The sequence below is a fragment of the Petaurus breviceps genome, unplaced genomic scaffold, assembly GCF_028583685.1.
Source record: "Petaurus breviceps papuanus isolate PSGF00001 unplaced genomic scaffold, PetGlider_PUasm1.0 37, whole genome shotgun sequence".
Taxonomy (NCBI): Eukaryota; Metazoa; Chordata; class Mammalia; order Diprotodontia; family Petauridae; genus Petaurus; species Petaurus breviceps.
Window position 1 is genome coordinate 59,898,772 of NW_027186296.1, and position 14,070 is coordinate 59,912,841.

General features: G+C 37.6%; 1 protein-coding gene across 2 annotated transcripts in view; it reads right to left on the reverse strand.

Annotated features, from left to right (window-relative positions):
• Window positions 1-14,070, reverse strand: part of SLCO3A1 (solute carrier organic anion transporter family member 3A1) — a 355,744-nt gene that overhangs the window by 142,560 nt on the left and 199,114 nt on the right. The gene's annotated exons all lie outside the window — the stretch shown is intronic.

Genomic DNA, 14,070 nt, shown 5'->3' on the forward strand with positions numbered 1-14,070 from the left:
AGAGAGAGAGAGAAAGTAACTTCGCATTTTCCACCAAGGGAAAACAGTACTGTAATTAACAGAGAAGATGAAGTTGGAAAGAGGAACTGGTTTTATTCAGGTGCAGGAAGGTGAGGAGGAGTAGATGGAAGATATAAACATATTTTGAGTATCATTATAAGACAGTGAATTTTAGGTCAGTGATATCAAACTCAAATAGAACAGGGGCCAGTAATCTACATAAGGATTCCCATGGGTTTTGTAGTGACTTAGTTTTAAAATGTAATATTATCTACTTTTTATTATTATCTATTATGTTATTTTATTTATTATGTTAAATATTTCCCAATTATACTTTAACCCGGTTTGGTCCACATTTGAGTGTTGTGGGCCACATGTGACCTATGTATTTGATAGTTTTAGGTGACAGTGTTGGGGGCATTCACTGAAAACTAAGCTGGATGGAGACTGATGGAAATATGAGAATGGAGCTTGAGTGGGAAGTTGTGTTTGGAAATGCAGATTTGGAAGCCATTGTCATAGAGGTGATAATTGGCCACAAGAAAGGATGATTTTTGCAAAAGAATGTATATATTTAGAGAAGAGAACAGTGGCAGGCACTGAACCTTAAGAGTATCACACATTCAAAGAATTGAAAAGGAAGTAACACCTATAAATAAGACAAAAACAGACTAGTTAGAGCAGAAGGAAGCAGGCTGTGTTGTTTCTTAGAAACCAAAGGGAAGAAGTAATCTCTAGAAGATTATCTTGAATATCAAGTGCAGAATTTGAAGAAAAATGACCATTAGCCATGTAATAGGTCATTGGTGACCTTTGTAAGTGTGACAGAATTATGTCCAATTTTAGTATAATGGAGGAAACAAAAGCCACAACATTGTAGTGGATAGAGAGCTTGCCTCAGAGTAGGGAATCTAGGTTCAATTCTGATTTTGAAATATACTAACTGTGTGACTGTGTGCAAGTCTCTTTACCTCTCTGTGCCCCTGGGCAACTATCTCAGGCTATAGGTTGCAGAAAAGGTGCTTATTTGAATTGACTAAGAAAGTTTCCTTACATCAAAAAATCAAAACACAACAGAACAACAACCAAAAAGGACAGGTGGCAAAGAAATAGAAGCAGGAGGAATAGACAATTAAGCCAAGGAAAGGGAAGAGTGAAATTCTGAAAGGCTGTAATTAAATAGAGCAGAGCCAAGTAAGAATTTGAAAAATGTCTTTGTTAAAAGATATCCCTACCCCATGTCCTCCACTGCCTCATCGCAGTATGGATGTGGTGGCCTCTTGAAGGCTACATCAATAGCAGAACACAAACTCTGGAAGTTCCTACCAAGTTGGGAGAGGATGGGTATGGTAACTATATATCTGGGAGCCAGTCTAGCTAAACTCAGAAAGGGTTATCTGAAGATGACCCTATGGTCATCACAATGCTAAGAATGTGGGATCTGGAGACAGAAGAGCTGAGTTCAACTCCTGGACCTTCCACTTATTTGCATGACTTCATTGGATCTGAATTTCTTCATCTGTAAAATGAACTAGGGGACCTTGAAGGTCCCTTTAAACATTAAATCTATAACTATGATGGCCAGGGTTGGTGGTAGGGTGAGGCCACAACTCAACACTCATCTTACTAGGTTATGGAGGGGTTGCTATGTGCTTCAGTGTAAATAAATATACTGATGAAATGATAAGTCTTTGAAGTATATAAGTAAGAAGTTGTAGGCATGGGAAACATAAACTTCTCTGAAGGTCAGAGGAAAGGAAATGACTGAGAAGGAGGTATTTAAGATGTTAAAGAGAAAAGTAGGTAAATTGGAGAGCAAGGTACATCAGGAAGGAGAGATGGGTGAGACTGAAGAGAGTTGAATGAGAGGTTAGCTTTAGGTCCCTCTTTCTTAGGGTAGTCAATCAGTCAAGTCAACAAGCATTTATTAAGCATTTCTACATGTTAGACCCTGTATTGAGGGATGGGAATTCAAATACAAGTAGAAATGAAGAGAATTCTTGTCTTCAAGGAGCTTACATTTTAATGAGTGAAGACCACACATAAAAGAAAACTGAAAAAGAAGGGTGATTAAGGAGGGGAGTGGAGGTTCCTGCTCAGAGACATGGTAGAGAAAATCCAAAAAGTTAGAAATACAACCAGGAGAGGGATGAAGATATGGCTGGCCTGGCATCCTATGCAAATTGGAGAAAGTCAGTCAGAGAAAGAGGCTATCAGGATGGAAGGTACTTCCAGTGTGAGAAGTCCAGAGGAAGAGGGAACTTCTGGAGTGAAGAATTTTCTGTGGCCTGTATGAGAAAGAAAGTCCAGACTTGAGAGTGCAGCTGGGAGTGGAATGAAGACTGGAAGGTTGAGATTAAATTAGAGATAGATAAATTGAGATGACAAGAGACAGACATGTCAGTTCAGAGAGGATGACTTCAATCATTTTACAATAAAGGAAGAAAGCTGAGAGTAAGGGTTGGGAGGTAGGTGTCAAAGTTTGTGTAGATGAAGAGTTGTTACTATGGGAAATGAACCTTGGAGTGAATAGTATTATTACATGGTGGGAAGGGCCAAATGAGACAGCATGAATTTGAAATGAGCCAAAGCTGTACAGTCACTTCTTTCTAGGCTTCAGATTCCTTGTGTGTAAAATAAGGAGGAAGGTGGTGGGTGAGGGTCTGGTGGGGGGACTTAATGATCTCCAGGTTTGCTTCTAGCGCTGATAGATCTCATTTCTGTTTAGATGGCTTACCCAAAGCCACCAAGCTAGTAAGTGTCAGAGCCAGGGTTCAAACCTACATCTTCTGACTGGTGCCTCTTCCACTACACCATATTGGAGGCACCAAAGATGATGCCTAGGGATGGGGGTGGAAGGGTGATGAATTCACCAAAGAAAAAGTATTTGATAGGAGCATAAAAAGAAACCAAATTACAATAAGAACAGGACAGATATTTACCTACCTCCATTTTACTTTGGGAAACCCCAAGTGAAGATAATGAATTATTTTCAAATGGCTAAATTAGCCTTTTAAAAAAAATGAAGCCAGGATTATTGTTGCTACCTTTTAAGTTTTGCACAGTGGATGGATTTAGATGAACTGCCCTCAATCACTTGAATAGCTGAAAACATAGGCTTGATCCATTTTCCCTTCTCTCTCCTCCCTCCCCTTCCTCCCCTGCTATGTAATGTTTTTCATTATATATAAGCATACACATAGTCCTTGCAATAGGCCATTTAATTCTCATAATATTGTGAGGCTGAGCAGCTGTGGCTGTGGTATGTTCAGGAAACTTGGCTTGTATCTCACCACACAGTTCTTTAGAAAACATCTTCTGGAACTTAGATTCAGAACTAAATGGTTTTGATAGATTTACACAGGTTATAAATGCATTATAAATACTGAAGCACTGGGGAAATGCTACCTATTTGGCCACTGTCTGTGTTTATCACCTATATGACAGAAAGAAAAAGGTATATTTGTATAGGTTTAAAAAAGGTCCTCTTCTTTGTAAATCAAGCTTGGCTTGCTGGCCCACCTGTAATATGGGTATATATGTTGAGCTATTTTTGTAAAAGTAAAATACTTATGTAGTGTAAATGCTTGTTGAATTGAATAGCTCTGATTTCTATTGGCCACATTCTACTGCCCCCAGGCACGTGCTGATAAATGTTTAACAATTGGCTCTCCTTCCCCTTTCCCCCCCACCAAATGTACATAGGACATACTTTTAAGTTTCATCTACATGATTAACTTTTTCTCTATCCTTTTCTTAAATGTAGAAAATCAATAAAACAATAAACCAAGTCCTAACTTACAGCATTTGATGATTCTCAAGGTGTAAATATATACTTCGAAAATTTGACAATTTACTCACCAGTAGATTTGAATTGGTTCCAGCACAACACTGATACCGCCCCATTCCCCCCTGCCCCCCCTTCCCCTGAACTGGTTAACATTAGGAGAACATTCATATTAAGGAACAAATTAGCTCTTTGTAACAAGGAAATCTGCTTTTTTTTTCATTATTCATTATCATACTCTAATCAGATAAACTGACTAGCTACATATTGATTGAGTAACAGAGGCACTGGGACCTTCTATTAAGATAGATTATGTAAGAAGGCAGCTAGTTGGTACAGGGGATAGAGTACAGGATTTGGGATCAGCAAGATGAAAATTCTGCTTCAGAAACTTATTAGCTATGTGTCCCTGGGCAACTCACCTAACTTTTATCTTCCTCAGTTTCTTCAACTATAAAATGGGGATAATAATAGCCAGGTTGTTGTGGGGATAAAAATGATAAAATGATATTTGTGAAGTGTTTTGCAAAACTTAAAGTGATATATAAATGTCAGTTATACTAACATTATTATTATTATCTAAGATCAACTAGTCAATTTAAGATCTAATTCTGAATTAAGGCTGCCTTAAAGATTTCTTGTTATGTTAACCAGATGACCAATATGGCATTGAAGAAATTGTTTTCATTCATTCAGGGAAGGCTTAAGATAAAGGAGGACTGGGAGAGTGGTGAAGTGCGATATTTGTGCTGAGTCTTGAAAGAAGTTAAGGATTATAAAAGGCATGTGTGAGGAGGGAGAGCACTCTAGGAATGGGAGACAGTTAATGTTAAGGCACACAGAGGGAAGCTGGGGCTCTGAGAGGAATAGCAAACAGGCCAGTGAGCAGAGAAGGGGAGTAATGTGTAAGAAGGCTGCAAAGATAGCAAGGGAGAAGGTGGAAGGAAAACAGAGCAGTTTATATTTGATCCTGGAGGTAAGAGGAATCACTGGGATTTACTGAATAATTACACTTGCAGTCTAAGAAAATTACTTTGGCATTCACTATACGGAGGATGGGATTATAGTGGAGAAGAGACTTGAATTAGTCCAAGAGAAAGAATACAAAGGTCTTAACATGAAAGTGGCCGTGTGACTAGAGAGAAAGGAATATACACACATATGTGTGTATGTATATAATATATATCATATATGTGTATGTGTATATGCACATACACAAATATGAATGATAGATGTTGTGGCCATAGAAAGGACAAGATTTGATAACTGATTGTATATGTGGATTTAATGAGAGTGAGGAATGAGAACTTTGTGAAGGAGAGTACTATAATTAGATAATATTGCTGTTAATAAATATATATGCTAAAATTTAATGTATACTTAAAAAGCATTCGTTATTTCTTGGTGTGGGAGAATGATCTGCCCATAAGAGATTGACACACCCCATCCAGGACCAATGGCAGAGTTGTTTCTCCCCCCACCCCTACCCCATGTAAGCTCCTTGAGGTCATAGACTATTTTGTTTTTTTCCTCTGTTTCCTATACTGTGTTGCACACAGTAGGTGCTCATTGAATTTAACTGAATTGTTGAAATAAATACTGTAATAATAACAATTTAGATGATACTTTAAAGTTTGCAAGGTGAGGTATGTGATGCAAGTACTATGTTTCACCACCCCACCCCTCCCTCTGGAATACCTCCACATTCTCACTATACTTCAGGGACCTGAGAGACTTGTTGGAAAAATGGTCCTGAACTACATGCCCTGGGAGGCCCTTAGTCGACACACAATGCCTGGATATTAGTGAAGTGGGAGGTATTGAAAGGAGACCTAGAAGAAGGAAGATCAGGAGAGGAGGAGATGGGAGGAAAGGGGGAAATCCATCAAGCGACAGATTCTAGTTCACATTGAAGTTAACAATCTGAAGCATTTGCCTAAACTCTAGAAAAGCAATTGTGGGAGGCACTTGCCTACCATGCTACCTGTGCTAGGAGCAAAGTTGTCAAGTCAGCCATGTGTGGCTACCAAGATTCCCACAATCCTCTGCAGGGTACCCCAAGGACTCCCAGTGGTTTCCCTAACATCTTCTCTGAATAAGTCATTCCTTCTCTATTCCTTTTGCAGTGCTGGGAAAACCGAAGGATGATCAGGAAGGGGTGAAACACTTGGATCCCTCTCCCATTGCCCTGAAGATAAAAGGAGTAACTTTTTGGGGGTAGAAGGGAGCACAAGAGTATTTTTTATTGTAATTATTTTTATTGTAATTTTCATGTCATTTACTCTGGTATTTTATTTTAAATAAAGCATCATTTTTACCAAGCTATACTTTATAGCTTGGTAAATTAATTTTATTTTTTATTTTTTAAAATTTATATATTTATATTCTTATTTTTATTTATTTAATATTAACTGATCTGGGGTAGAGAGAAGGGGATTTAGCGTAAAGAATTAATGTGAGTATTAATTTGAATAGATATGTATCTAAACTGAGTACAAATGGAAGCTATTATATACCCATTTTATAGATAACAAAACTGAGGCTCACAGGTGATTTGCTCAGGATCAGGAAACTGGAATTTGAGCCCAGATTTCCTGACTCCAGCTCTAGTGTTATTCCCTCTGCACCACACTGCTTCCTCCTTCCCCCTACTCTTCACCCCCCCCAGGGGTTCCTCGACCTTTGCCCATGAGATTCAACATCATTTCATTTAAAAAAAATTAATTTTAGACCCATTAGCCTGAGACAGTCTGACTCTATTTTGTACAAACTCCATTTGGCACATTCCTGACATTAAGTGAATTTTAAATGATAACAATGCAAAATCAGGATAAAAGCATTTGCAAGAGATATAGATAATTCCTTTTACATTCAGAACAGCTAGTCCTCCCCCAGCTCTGCCTCCAAAGGATGGGGGTAATGCCTCAGAGAAATGTGTTAAGTTAGATTCATAAAGCAGGGTGGCGACCAGAAATCATCTGGAAAATTTAGAACTCTCATCCACCCACCTCCTCTACCAGGCCTGTGGTGCTTTCTGCTCTCTATTCAGACTGAAGCTGAGCCTCGCAGTCACAAAATTAAACAAGCATCCCACTCCTTCCTGCCAGCCCTTCTATTAAATCATCAGAATCTGCTTGACATTAATCGGTCAGAATATACAATGCCACCGTGGAAACTTTAGATTTTTGTAAATCTGAGAAATCAGAGAAGTGTGTCACTTCAATTTCTATCCATGTCCTTTTTATATCTCCAGTTCTGTGCCCCAAATTATTTTTTTTGTTTAATTATGCACATGTATACAGGCATGCATGCATACACACACACACACTTTTTTTTTTCTAGTCTTACCTTCTACAAACTCTCTGCACACCCTGCAGAGATATCTGACCTACTGACATAGCCTCAGGATTCCTAGGCCTTGCTATCCACACATTCAGCATATCCTTAAGATTTCAGAACTTTTCCATACACCCTGAAATCTTCCCTAATTAGAAAGTAAGACTTACCTCCCTTTTTCTGTTTGTATCACATAGAAGGTGCTTAAAAAGTGTACATTCATTCTATAATTCCACAAACATCTTTGATAAAGCCCTGGTTTACCTCTATTTAACCACTCCTCCCCTCCCCCCAGGAAGAAAGAATCTCTGATTTTTTTTTCATTTTCTAAAAACTAGAGGTTTTCCTTGGCCATATTTTCATGATCAGAGTGCCTAACGATACCACCCTTCTCTTAACTCCCTTGGTGTATATTATCTCTACTGCATAATTTTATAGTTCATGTGTTCCACTGGTATCTTTGTGATGTCAAAAGAAAGCAAGATTCCCACAGAGATGGATTCTCCTAGGACGAACTTACAAGAGGGCCCAGATAAGCGTCAGGCAGAATGGATAGGCACTAATATATTGCAAATGTACATGGTTGCATGAATAGGGGAAGGGAGAAAATATTTATATTGTACCTACTATATTTCAGGAACTTTAAGTGCTTTATACAAATAGTATCTCATTTGATCCTTACCAACACTCTTTTCTGTTCCTGTGGTACTAAGTTGCCAGACATTGTTTTGCTTAAGGTCCTGTAGAATTAATGACAAATAAGAAAGGGTTGTGTGTAAAATGCTGCATGTGCATAGAAGACGAAGAAATAAAGGTTTCTTTCTTTTCATGCCAGCAAATGTCAAATATTGGTTGATTCAGTTTCCAGGGCTACAATACAGACAATTGAACCCTTGCTGTGTTTTCTTCATTTTTTTCCCCCTAATAAACTGATTAGAACCTCATACTTTAAGGCCTTTTATACTATTATCTATTATTCAGGTCCCTAAAAGATGTTAATTAACCCAAATGTCCTGAGATGCTCTATTAAAACACAGACAAAAGGAGTGTCCTCCCAGCGTGGTCAAGGCACGTGTCACTTATTCATTTGAACTTAATTACATGGCAAAAAGCCAAATTGGTTCTTGAAAGGAAAAGAGCCAGAGTACTAAAGCTGCGATACTGTCCAGATACAAATGGATTTACAGGTCATTGTTTCACCAGGATAACGCAGTCTATTTTAGGGCCTGGAAAAAAAGGAGAGTCTTAAAGCAGGAAAAGTCTCTCTGCTATACAAGGTGCTGCTCCTGCGGGAATACTTTATTGTGGTCATGTTTATTCAGCTCTCTATCCTATTCCTTAGCTTTAAACTTTAAGGAAGAGGGGTTACCATTTTGACCTTACCCTTAAATATCTCCAAGAATTTCCAATTAATTTAGGAATTAACTATCAAAAGAACTTATTTAAATTTCCTTTAAAAAAGTTATCTGTAAGGTATCATAGACAATGAAGTAATATCAACACTAAACATATATGCACCAAATGGTATGTCATCTAAATTTTTGAAGAAGTTGAATGAATTACAGGAGGAAATAGACAATAAAACTGTACTAGTACGGGACCTCGACTTTCCTCTCTCATAACTAGATAAATCTAACCAAAAAATTAACAAGAAAGCAATTAAGGAGGTGAGTAAAATTGTGGAAAAGTTAGATATGATAGATCTCTGGAGAAAACTGAATGGGAATAGAAAGGAATATACCTTTTTTTCTCAGTAGAGCATGGATCCTACACAAGAAAGGACCATGTATTAGGACCTCATAACCAAATGCAGAAAAGCAGAAATCGTCAATGCATCCTTTTCAGATCATAATGCAATAAAAATTACATTAAATAATGGGCAATGGAAAGACAGATTAAAAACTAATTGGAAGCTAAATAATCTAACCCTAAAAAATAAATGGGTCAAAGAACAAATCATAAAAAAATAGATAATTTTATTAAAGAAAATGACAACAATGAGACAACATATCAAAATTTGTGGGATGCAGTTGAAGCTGTACTTAGGGGAAATTTTATATCTCTAATTAGAGACATAAAAGAAAAATGTTGCATGTTGGAGGGGATGTGGGAAAACTCAGACACTAATGCATTGTTGGTAGAGTGGTGAACTGATCCAACCATTCTGGAGAGCAATTGGGAACTATGCTCAAAGTGCTATAAAACTGCACATACTCTTTGATCCAGCAAAAACCACTGCTAGATTTATATCCCTAAGATATGAAAAAGGTATAAGGACCCATTTGTACAAAACACTTTATAGCAGTTCTTTTTTGTAGTGGCTAAGAATTGGAAATCAAAGGGATGCCCATCAATTGGGAAATGACTAAACAAGCTGTGATATATTAGTATAATATAGTAGAATATTTTTGTGCTATAAGAATTAACAAGCAGAATGATTTCAGAAAACCTGGAAAGACTTACATGAACTGATGCAAAGTAAAGTTAGCAGAACCAGGAGAATGTTGTACACCAGCTGCACAACCTCTAGCCTTCAGGCTGCTTCCTTTGCACCTTTCACTACCTGAAATCCTTTGGTTTGCTGTAAGCGGCCTGCCGGCTACAGGTTGTGCAGGACTATTGTACGCAGCAACAACAATCTTGCTTGATGAAGAATTGTAAATGATTTTGCTATATGATGATAAAAAAATAATCCCAAAGGACTAATGATGAAGTTCTCTCCACCTTCAGAGAAAGAACTCATACTGTTTGAATGGAGACTGATGTATGCTATTTTTCACTTTCTTTCTTTTTCTTTTATTCGATTCTTCTTGTACAAAATGACTAATATGGAAATGTTTTACATGATTGCACATGTATAATCTATATCCAGTTGCTTACCATTTTAGGGTGGTGGTGGGGAGGCAAGGAGGAAGAGCAGGATAGAATTTGGAACTCAAAACTTTTCAAAAAACAAAAGTTAATTATTTTAACATTTAATTGGTGGGAATATATATATTTTAAAAACATAAAAAATAAAAAAGGTCATAAGAAGTTATTTGTAATGACTTTGACTATATAGCCACAATATCAAATAGCTAGATAAAACTGAAAAGAAAATCCACATTTTTGACCCAAATTCAAAAATTAACTATTTATAGATAGAATTTTGATATTTATAAAGTCAGGAGTTAAAAGCTACCCCCTTCCTATCAGTAAAAAGATCTGTCTATATTTTAAATAACCAGAAATACTAGAGTTCAAATCTGACCTTCAACACTTACTAGTTGTGTTGCACTGGGCATGTCACTTAACCCCTGCCTAAAACTGGAGAAGGAAACAGCAAACCACTCCAGTTTCTTTGCCCAGAAATCTCCATGAATGATGGGTCCACAGTGTCATAAAGAATTGGACATGGCTCAATGACTGCACAAAAACAACCACAAAAATTACATATAAACTGACCTTGTAGGGCCATTTTTTAAACCCGGTACTCTCTTACTGATCACCAAAGATCTCAGTTGGAACTGATGTCATGTTGTTTTTGCTTTCTGTTGAAATCTATGAAATGGATCACACCTCTTCACCTGTAGATCTACATTTAATGACCAGAGTGAAGTGACTACACCTTTTCACCTAAAGAACTACATTTAATGACCAGAGGTTTTAGGCATAGCATTAACAGTGTGCCATAATGGAATAAGAACAATAATCATTGATTATAATTATATAATAATAATTAAATATAATAATATTATTACTAATAATAATTAATAATAACAACAGATAGCATTTATATAATACTTTTAAGGTTTGCCACCTAGTTGCCCCAGTTGCCTCAACTAAGAATAGTATGGCCCTATGAAAGGTCTGGATCATGAAAGTGTATCTGTTATAAGGAAATATAATAATATAATATATTTAAGTTAATATACAGAGGATATGTGATTTTCTCAAAGTGAGGAAATCTTGGTATGGAAATTTCTTCCAGCAACCCATTTATGACAGAACCTGGTCTTTCTGACTAGAAAGTCAACAATTATATCCATTAAACCATCCTGTGTCTTTTCAATGTATAAATTATCTTCATAAAAATATCTGGGTGATGGAAAATATACTTCTAGTAAAGAGAATATGGTGGTAGTCCTCAAAGAGTTTGTTCTGATAAACAGGAGAAGAGAAAAAAAAAACTATGAAGAACTAAATAATTGAAGATCTTTTCCAAAAAATATCAGGCAGCGGTGGCTAGGTGGTGCAGTGAATAGAGTACCAGCCCTGGAGTCAGGAGGACCTGAGTTCAAATGTGGCCTCAGACACTTAACACAAATACTAGCCATGTGACCTTGGGCAAGTCACTTAGCCCCAATTGCCCTCCAAAAAGCAAAAAAAAAATATCAGGCAATTTTGACAAATACTATTTTCTGATCTCACCTTGGACTCTTCCAGTTCCATGTATTTATGGAAGCCATTCCTCATACCCTCCTGGGCCTTCCCATCTCACTTTTCATGTCTAGCTCCCTTTTATTATCCCCCTTATTAGAATGTAATCTTCTTGAAGGCAGAAATTGCACTGCTTATGTTTATATTTTTTTCATCTAGTGCAGTGCCTTGCACATAATCAGAACTTAAATATGTTTTTCATTCCTCTACTCATTTATAACATACCCTTGTGCCACATGTCCCTCTACTTCTGTCCTTCCCCAAGATTATGGTATGTTTACATGACTAGCTGAAATTAGGTACCCATATAATGCTTAGTGCTACACTGCATATGCTGGGGGTGGCTACTTCATTCTAGAACCACTGAATGTTAGTATAAGAAGAAAACTTAGAGTTACTTAGTCCAATTCTCACATTTTACAGAAAAAGTAAACCTCCTGAATAAAGAAACTTGCCCAAGGTCCCATATAGTTAGCTAGGGACATATCTATAGTTAGGGAGCAGGGCATGTTACTAAAATCATGTTTGCATTATTCAAAATAAGATATTTAATGCCTCTTGCTATGGATTTGATACTCAGCACCCTATTAAGTTCAGTTGTTAAGTAGGATTCGTTAGTGATACTATCCAGGTGCTGCCAAGTTCTCAATTAAACTGTAGTCTTCAGGCGATGAAGCCCCTTCATTCTTGGCCAAATGTAATTTGTGATTAAAGAAGGAGGAAAAAAAGTCTCAAAAATACTCATTTTTCGAAGCCTCCAAGGTTTCCTGAATGCCAAACAGCTCTTCAAAAATAGACTGATGAGAAAGACATAAAAACATGCAAAATTATATTGCCCTGAACATATTCACAAATGATTTAAAAAATTAAAGAACATGCTCCAGGCAAGATACGTTTAGGTTTTCATGCTACTCAAATGGAAGGATTGTCTGAAACTCTATATAAATCCAAAACACAGATGGTTTTGTCTGCCCATAATTGCAACATCACCCCAGGGAAGTTCAGTGTTTAGAGTGTTACACGGAGGTGATGTTGCATGCCATAGGCAGTCTAAGATGCAGAGTTACATTATAAGAGAGTGTTTTCCACAGATTGCATTGCAGTCAGTTTGCCTTAAACAACTCTAATCTGTATTAAATACTTCACAGGTACCACCTGCCTTCCCTCCTCCTAACCCTTCTCCCCAGCAATGTGGAAGGAGGTATCCCTGGGATCTGTGGCATTGTAGAAATGCCCAGCTTTCCTCCCTGCCCCCCAGCTCAGCTCTTCCACCACAACAGGGTTTAGTAGACAAGACTGAATTGGCCCCTAGAGAAAGAGGGGATTAATCTGGTGGCTATTTGTGTGTGGGTTAGGGGGAGTATCACAGAATCACAGAATTGGAAGGGACCTCAGAGGTCATTAATCTAATAAATATCAAAGCAACAATCTCCTTTACCATCTACCCATCTTTGCTTGAAAACCTATAGTGAGGAGGCTGCTACCTATGGGGCTAGCTCTTTATGTATACATGACAAGGCCTTCTCTATTTTATGTGTCTTTTATGTGGGATCAGGAATTTCACTTGCTCTATTAATGTTTTGATTTCCTCTCAAACTTACCCTGACCATAATTCGAGTACTTGTGGTGGAGCCTTACCAGGACTTTCTTTCTTTCTTTCTTCCTTCCTTCCTTCCTTCCTTCCTTCCTTCCTTCCTTCCTTCCTTCCTTCCTTCCTTCCTTCCTTCCTTCCTTCCTTCCTTCCGTCCTTCCTTCCTTCCTTCCTTCCTTCCTTCCTTCCTTCCTTCCTTTCTTTCTTTCTTTCTTTCTTTCTTTCTTTCTTTCTTTCTTTCTTTCTTTCTTTCTTTCTTTCTTTCTTTCTTTCTTTCTTTCTTTCTTTCTTTCTGGAGGACAGTCAAAGCAAATGCCCAGAGGTAAGAGATGGGGTATCTTATTCATGCAAAAGCAAGGAGGCCATGAGCAATGGTTTGAAGAATACATGTCAGGGAGTAAGGTGTAAGAAGACCAGAAAAGTAGGAGGAGGCTAGATTGTGAAGGGCTCTGAATTCCAAAAAGAGGATTTTGTACTTGATTCTGGAGGAGATAGGGAGTCACCAGTGTTTATTGAGCAGAGAAGTGATATGGTAAGATCTGTGCTTTAGGAAAATCACTTTGGTAGGCTGAATAGAGGACAGAATGGAGTGGGGAGAGTCTTGGGACAGGCTATAGCAATAATCCAGGCTTAAGATGATGAGTTAACTTGCAGATCAACTGTTTTTAAGATCTGCCGTAGTTTGGCATCTTGCAAGATTTGTTTATAGCTCTTTAAAACCTATCTAGGTCTCAGTGAAGTTTGGGGACATCTGGTCCTTGGTAAAATTTAGTTCCTAAGAGGGAGAACATGACTGAATCTTTTCCCCAAAGAAAACCATACTAAAAAAGAAAGCGTTGAGGATTTTGATATCCCTCTTTTGGATCTTAGGAGTTGTTTTTGGTGTGTGATAACCAATATTACCCCAGACCTATTTCTTTCTTTTTTTTTTAAAGCA